The sequence below is a fragment of the Chinchilla lanigera genome, unplaced genomic scaffold, assembly GCF_000276665.1.
Source record: "Chinchilla lanigera isolate Chin_1 unplaced genomic scaffold, ChiLan1.0 scaffold00037, whole genome shotgun sequence".
NCBI classification, from domain to species: Eukaryota; Metazoa; Chordata; class Mammalia; order Rodentia; family Chinchillidae; genus Chinchilla; species Chinchilla lanigera.
Genome location: NW_004955438.1, coordinates 12,785,641 through 12,794,489, shown reverse-complemented (window position 1 = coordinate 12,794,489; position 8,849 = coordinate 12,785,641).

The following is an 8,849-nucleotide window of genomic DNA, read 5'->3' as shown; positions in this document are numbered from 1 at the left end:
TATGAACAAGTAGAACAAGCAAGAAAATACTAATATGTTAAATTGGCAGTAAGAGCAAGAATATGATACTTTTATTATTTTTTGTGTTCAAATTCTTCTCAAAGACTCAAGAGGATATATATCTTCAAAAGATCCAAATCCAAATTGGATGCAGTGGCACACACCTGTGATCCCAGCACTCCAGAAGCTAAGAGGATTATAAATTTGCAGCCAGCCTGCGCTACTTAGCAAGACCCTATCTGAACCTCCCTCCCCCTACCAAAAAAAGACCCTAATCTTTTAGCTTTCCAGTAATTGAAAGTGAAATGTTGCCAATAAACTGCTATCTTGGTTCCATGACACGCTGGGCCCATCCTTGCAGAGCCAACCTCTGGGATCAGATCTCTCTAATGTGTCACTTCATATGCTTATTTCACAGGGCATTCTGAAATTCATCCTCAAATCACACTGTTGTCCTAAAAATGAACTCAAAAAGAAAACCCTGACTTCTGATTTCTATGTGTTGGTGCGGTTTATCGATCCTCATGCTTCTCAGCACTCTGCAACACATCTTTGTTCATGTCCTACTTGGCTAAACCATTCTTTCTACTGTCATATACTGATTTTTCCAAGACACAAAAATCTGATATCCCCTTATTTATAATCCTTCAAGATATTATGATTAAAAAATACAGTGAATATGAAAACATTTTTAAAAAATTATTACAGTAAAAGACACATTGCCCTCCTCAAAGTATTCCCCCTTCCTTTGAACACACTTATCCCATTATTCTTGCCACTTTTTGAAACAATTCTGGAAGTTCTCTTTTGTGAGGGTCTTTACTTGTACTATTATGGCTGCTTTATTGATTCAAAATGTTTGCCTTTCATGGTCATTTTGACTTTGGGGAACAGCTAAAAGTCACAAGGTACCAGGTCCAGTGAATAAGGTGGATGAGGATGTACCCTTACATTTTCACGAGCCTGCTTTTTGTTGGATGGCACTCAGCAGCAGCACTCTGCATATTTTGATGATATCTCGTAAAGACACTCACAAAACAGGACCTCCAGAACTGCTTCAGAATGTGGCAAAAAGATGGGTTGAGTATGTTTGAGGCAAGAGGAGTACTTTGAAGGGGATTAATGGTAATGTGTCTTTCACTGTAACAACATTTTTTGAAATTTTTTTTTTCCAGTACCGGCAATTGAACTCATGACCTTGCACTTGCCAGGTAGGTGCTGTGCTGCTGAGCTAAATCCTCAGCCCCTGAAATTTAAAATTCACTGTATACTTACACTCCTTGTAAGGTCCAAGCAGAGTGCAGTAATGCAATGTGATGCTCATGAGAGCCACCAACAGTTAGCACCCACTCCGCAAGTATAAGGGACAGTAGCTAAGGAAAGTGTCCACATTTCTGATGTCAGCTGTGAAGTCTGGCCTGCATTTCCAATGCCCTACAGTTATAGGGGTCATGACCCCCTGGGCTTTGATAATTTACTAGAAAGAGTCACAGAACTTAGGAGAGGGCTACCCAGTCAACTCCGTATCTAGAGATTCAACCAAGAATGGAAAATATTTAGACAACACTGGGCGGGTTGAGTTCAGCATGGTATGGCCATACGTAGGCTGGAAAATATTTAGAAAAATTGTGTCTAACTGAATTGTAGCTAGGCATGGTGGCACATGCCTGTAATCCCAGCACTCAGAGGCTGAGGCAGGAGGATTGTTGCAAGTTCCAGGCCAGCCTGGGCAACCAAGTGAGCTAAAGGCCAGCCGGAATTGCATAGCGAAACCCTGTCTCAAAAAGACAAAACAAACAAACAAAAAAAAAAACCAACCTGAATTGTACAGACTTTTCCCTTATTATCATTCCCTAAGCAATCCAATATAACAACTATTTTTATAGCACTTACATTGTATTCAGTGTTGTAAGTGGCTTAGGAGATCATTTAAAGAATGCAAGGGATATGTGTAGTTCATATGCAAATACTATGTATACCATTATACTTCAGGGTCCGAGGACTCTGGGATCCATGGGGAGTGCTGGAACCTATACCTATCGATACCAAGGGATGGTTGTGCTTACTATTAGTTTTGTTATAAAGGATAGACATCAGGCCCAGCCAAATGCAGAGATATATTAAGTGCTGGGAGCGTCTAGGCCTTGGAGCTTCTGTGGCCTGTTCTTGTGGAATGAGGATTTACCACTTCCTGGCACACGGATGTGTTCCCACCCAGGAAGGAACCTCTGTGTCTAGAGTTTTATTGTTCTTTTCTTTTCTTTTTTTTTTTTAATGTAGGCATAATTGAATTATTGGCCACATGATTGAACTGTATTTCCAGCCATCCCTGGAGGACACTCCCTGGAAGTCAGGCTGGCTCGAAGCCCCAGCCCACTAGCCACCATGGACGGTCTTCCTGGCATGGCCTCCTCCATCCACAGTATGTATGTATGTATGTATGTATGTATGTATGTATTTATTTAGAGACAGGGTTTCAGTATGTAGTCCAGGCTGGCCTTGAATTCCCTGTGTAGCATAGACTGGTCTCAAACTTGCAGCAATCCTCCTGCCTCAGTCTCCTGAGTGCTGGAATTACAGGTGTGTGCCACCATGCCCAGAGTTATCTTGTTAGCTTACACTTAGTACAGTCAGGACCCACCACAAATAACAAAAACCTCCTATCATATTACCAGGGAAAGTCTAAGGATTTAATGTTTACTTCCCAGGAAGAACCAGGAACAAAGATCAGATAGATTCCTTATCATACCACTTATAACTCAGATTTCTGCAATGCTCTTCCCTCAGTGTATATTTGTTACTGCCCTTACCTGACCTCCTCATCTGTCAAGACCCAGGTAAACAGCTCCTCTATGAGCCTTCCAGAGGGGCACAGTTAATCCCTGTCTCCTCAGCGCTGCTTGCAAGCCTTTGTTCATTTTTTTTGCCCCCTTCAGTACTATGAGCTGAACCCAGGGTCTCATGCATACTAGGCAAGCACTCTACCATTGAGCTACTCCTCTAGCCATTTTTTTTAAATTTTATTTTGAGAAAGGGTCTCACTAAGTTGCCCAGACTGGCCTTGAACTTGTGATCCTTCTGCCTCAGCCTCCTGAGGAGCTGGGATAATAGTTGTGTACGACCACACCCAGCTCCTTTGTTCATTTATAGATGTTAAATAAAAATTATAGGACTCCATTGTTTTGGACTAAGCTTCTGCCCTTGGCCCCAATAGCCAAGATGAAAACTAAAAGTGGAATCACCCATGCTAAAGTTCTGCCTCAAAAAAATTAAATTGTTATGTGACCACCTGTGAAATTAAGGGACAGAAAATTACCCAAAAATCTAGTTTCAGTTTGTATAATCATGCAGTGCACAATCTTCTGCTTTAATCCTTACCTGGAAAAAAAAAAGGGACACATAAGCAAAAGTAATTTAATGTTAAGTAGTCTCCTGTCCTGTCTTGCAAGGAAAGGACCACTGAAATGGCCAGCCTACATTTTATTCTTTGTTTCTGTTTTCTTCGGCCCTTTTCTGTCTATAAAACCAATCTGCTCAATTCATCCCACTGGACTACTTACTGTTTTACACAGTGAAGTGTTGCCTGATTCTAGAGTTGCAAGTAAAGCCAACAGAGATTTTTATACTAAGCTTGTTGTGACTGTGTCTTTTTATCTTTGCACTTTTACTCTTTAGGCCAGAATTGTTTGCTGAGATGTCCATAGGTACTGCTGGCGTGGTATGTGATCTTTGCTAAATAAATGTTTTTGGGAGCTTGCCTGTTATTTCAAATTGTTTTTGTCTTTCAGAAAGTGTCATCTTAAAAAGGAAGTGTCATCTTGTCCTTGGGCTATCCCTTTGACCATCTCATTCATTATGGTCCTTTGAAGAGGCCATTTGTGATTAAAAAACATCTCCCTTGGCTATGAGTGGAGCAGCTACTACACATTTAAGATCTTGTGGCTGACAAGCCTATCTAGCCATTTCACTTTTTTTTTTGGTGTCAGGAATCAAACTCAGGACCCTGCACTTGCCAGGCAGGCACTTTTACCGCTGAACTATTTCCCTGGCCCAACCACTTCACATTTTGGAGAAGCCATGGATAGCACTGATAAGATGGCATAAGAAGTGAGATTTGCTGCATATGGAGTCACAGGAAATGGCTAAGTATTTTGTGACTTCATCCACTGGATGGACTATTCACCTAATACATGGCTTATGGTGTTTGTAATAAAGCAGAAATATTCATAACATTAAGAGGAAAAATAATCACAACTATAGTGAAAAAATTACTCATAATCTAAGAGATTGGAAAAACAGAAAAGGGAGGGAGGGAGGGAGGGAGGAAGAGACAGACAGAGAGAAAGAGAACTGGCAAGGAAGAGTCCCAAATAGCATCTATCTTTGGATAATGGGAATATGGTGATTAGTCCCCATTTTTTTATACTTTCCTACATTCAAAACTTCTGTATATGTTTAAAATGGTAGGTGAAGATAGTTCCTTCTCTGTGGCCCTAAATAAGCAGTATGCAAAAGGGGAGAACCAATTTAATTTACATACTTTTTTACAGGTGGAAAATGCACACTTTTGCTCTTTTTGGCAATGAAATGAGGCAATGAAGAACGAGATACAGATGGGAAAGAGATGATCAGCCAACTCCTGCTGCCACACTTGAAAGATACCCACCCACAAGCCAGGAGAACTGCCAGAGAGAAAAAGGTCAACAAGATGAAGGAGGTTTTAAGTGCAGACTGGGCCAACTTAGTTCTTAAATGTCGCTTTTCTACTCAAAGAAAGATGGCCTGAGTAGTAGGGGTTTAACTGTGTATTTTTAAATTATTCTTTAAAATGCCATGTTGTTACATCGATAACATTTTATCAATAAAATATTAAAATTTTCACAAAAATATTCAAAAACACGTTGGGTTAGAGAGTAGGTAGTTCAGTGGTGGAGTGTTTTTCAAACCCTCAGCCACACAAATGAACAAAACCACATATCATTTCCTGGAAGAGCAATAACAACAACAAAAGCTGAAAATTCTTCAAGAGCATTTTGGAGCCAGGCATGGTGTTGCATACCTATAATCTCTACTCTGGCAGACTGAGGCAGGAGGACCACAAGTCCGGGCAACTAAGTGACTTGGTGAGACCTTGCTTCAAAATAAAATATAGGGCTGGGAATGAGGCTTTTTGCAAAGATCTAGGTTCAATCTTCAGTACTGAAGGGAAAAAAAAGCCCCTGGGGAGTGTTAAAAGTAAGAGATTAGAGCTACGCAAGAAGACTCATTTAACCTTTTGAAACTCTGGTTAGCCTGGCACAGTGGGGCTGTAGCCTCAGCTACTCAGAAGGCTGAGAGCCTTTGGAACCCAAGAGCTCAAGACCACCCTGAGCAAAATAACAAGATCTGTCTTTTTTCTTTTTTTGTTTTTTTTTTTTCCCTGGTACGGGGAATTGAACTTACGACCTCGCACTTGCCAGGCAGGCGCTGTGCTGCTGAGCTAAATCCCCAGCCCATGGATCTGTCTTAAATGAAACAAAACTAATACAACTTTGGTTAAAAGTTTTTTATCCAAGGGCCTTATAAAATGTTTGAAGCCTTGAACATATGAGGCTCCTCATTAGTAAACCTGAATGCAAGTTCTTCAGGTGATTACTTTATTTAGTACTATTACTATTTTTTTCAGTCCCTTGAATTATGTGCCCCGAGGAGTGGGCAGAATAGTGGGGCAGCGGGTGAGGAAGGCGGCTCTCCTTGGGTCCCACCCCGGTCAGTCATCATCCTGCCACTGGATCTTGCTGGGGTTGAAGCATTATAGACAGCTAAATTAGGTAGAAATATGACAGGCAGGCAGGCAGGGCTAGGCCCTCGAGGCGGTCAGTGCAGAAGATGAGAATACATTACAACTGTGGCTGGAGGCACATGGATTGAAGGATAGGCCTCAAGATAAAGAAGGAAGACCAGGAATGGCATGCCCCCCCAAGGGATAAGTAATATACTATAATTGGTATCACCTTGTCCAATAAAGTCTAAAGAGGCATCAGTCACCAGATGGGTGACCACAACCTCCTGACTCACCTCTTCTAAAAAAGGTCCTTGTTCTTTCCGTGCACACTTGCTATGTGATTTGCTTCCCCATTGGATCCATGTTATGTAAGCGGCTATTCTTACACTTTTATTGGTTGCTCAAAGTTTTGTCCTATGTTGTACCCGCCTCATGATTGTGCACCCACCTCATGACTTTGTTCTCTAAAACTTCCTCTAGAAAGTGCGGGCCACGGCAATCCACTCAGAGGCCCCCCTCTCTCTCAGGAGCTGTCTCTCCCTAATAAAATGTCCTACTCTTAACCTCTATTGTTCCTTAGAATTCATTCTGCGATTTTGGGGAACACGAACTCAGCCTATCCGACTTCTAGCAGGCCTGGAGTTGTAACATTTCCCTTGTATCATTTGGTGGTCCTAGATCAGAAGCAGTTGCACTCGGTGATGGCGAGGTCCTCCGCCTCTCGGTATTTCACAAGCCTCTTGGCTTCTCAGCGGTCCCCTCGTGCTCCTGTGGTCAGGCAGGTAAAATGGCACCAAGACAAAGAAAAAGATAACAGGCACATTCCAGAGGTCTATGAAGGCTCTTTGTCGAAACCATGAGAGTCTAAGTTCTTCTCATAAAAGTTTCCTCCCTTGGGTTCTGGGTTTTCCTGCATTGCGTGGCCACTTCTGGCTCTCCCTTTCCAGCCATAGTGGTTGACGTGATTGCAGCTCTGAAGAAGCTGGGTTCCCAGCCAACTCAAGCAGCCAGGAGCCCACGTGTTGCCACTGGTGCCAAAAGGTGATGAGCACACCTGGCTGCCCCGACAGATTGTGGGCAGGTCCTGGGGGCGGGGACAGAAGTACAACTGCAAGCAGCTGCAGTTGACACAAGTGCCTTTGTGGCTCTCCCTCACTAAATACGTCCTGGGACCAACCCTGTTTTCCAATAATGTGCCATAAATATCATGGCCTCATGAGACCAATCATTCTCTCATCCGCTTAGGCTGATGAGTTTCATCGTGATAGGCCTGCTTGCAATGACAAGCAGACACACTGAAACAACACCCAGGATTTAGAGGCAGACTTATTTATGTGGATGAGCACTGATCAGGATCATTCATAGACTATCAGACTCTGATCTTTGGTGGTCTAGGGCTTATATGGGATAAGCAAGGGGCAAGTACAGAGGCAGAAAAGCTTGTCAGTTGGGGATTGGTTTATACAGTGTGTATCATAGTGACCAGCTGTGCAATCACAGTGACCAGACGTTTCTAAGGGACAGAAGCAACTGGAACCGGAACTGGAACTATTTCCTGGGCAACTGACAAACTGAAGTATACTGGCTGTGGGGCGGGCCATTTTCTGCTACAGCCTCATTTCCCTGCTAGGAAGAAAGAGGTGACATCTGGGTGGCCCTTCGGGAAAAGAGCCTTTTGATGACTATTTTAAACAAGAATACCATGGTTAAGGGTTGTTGGTGACTTTGTTCTGTGTAGTTTTGCAGGACGTCTGAAACTACACATTTCAAAGTATGTGAACTGTAACTTAGACTTAAATAGGCTGGTTTACCTATGACCAAAGAATGATTGTCTGGGATTATGTCCAGTACTCAGACGTGGCCAATCCAAGACTTCCCACTGTCCTCTGAAACAGAACAGAACATGGGAGAAAGCAGATCACACCAATGACGGGGCTCAATCTTTTCCTTCCTTGCTATTTTCTCTGGTTTCCAAAAGGTGCATTTTCTTTCTTTGACTTCATAAAACTACCAGAAAATTCTTAAGATTGAATGAGCTGATAAACCTGTTTCTCCAGTTTGCCTGAGATAGTGTGGATTCCTTCCTGCTTAAGAACAAAGGGAAGGGGCTGGTCTGTGTTCTTGGTAGACTAATTTTTTAATTTAGTTTAATTTTTTGTCTTTTTTGAGACAGGGTCTCACTACGCAGTTCAGGCTGGCCTTGAGCTCATTTTGTAGCCCAGGCTGGTCTTATACTTGCAACGATCCTCCTGCCTCAGCCTCCCAAGTGCTACGATGATAGGCGTGTGCCACCACACCTGGCTGGTAGACCAGTTTAAAAGCCTCGTTCATCATTCAAACAAACTGGAACCAAGTCCAAGACCTGGGATTCTGACTTTGAGTGTAGACATGGCATTACTCGATCCTTCTTATACTATTCAGGAATCTTGGGGGAAAATGACAAAAAGTGAACATGAACTTCATGATTTGAAATGGGAAAATAAGGCTATTTGGCTGCCTAGAAAGACCCAAGCATAGACACGAGACTGAGTTCCAGCAGTAGTGCTCTGTAACCTTGGAACTCGTCTCTCTGACTCACTTGACTTTCCCCTTCTCTCGCCACAGGCAGGTTATTTCTGCTTCTCCTCCAGCTCCCGGGTTGTTACATCTTGCAGCCCAAAGAATGAGTAGCTTTTGCTTTTCAGTGCTAGTTCTAAAATTCCTGGGAAAGAACTTGGCTTGGCGTAGCCTGGGTCAGAGCCGGGTGGTGCGCCTACCAACGAAAGAGTTGGCCAAGCTGGCTCGCGTACTTAGAGTGACGTATTAAATGGGGCGGAGACAGCCAGTCCACAGTGTAGTGACGTGACCTTCCTGTGGATTCAGAAAAGAGCATGCCATTGAAGCAAAACATGTCCACCTAGTCTCTTTTCTTTATGTAATACCCATGTCTAAAAGTAAATGGGAATTATACAGGCACTATTTTGCCAACAAGTGCTGAGTACTGTACCTCCTGCTTTGTGTTTATCTGCCTCCTGCAACCCTTTTGTTTGCAGCATGTCCCCTTGAGGGCCAGGGATATAGCTCAGTGGCACAGTGCCTGCCTAGA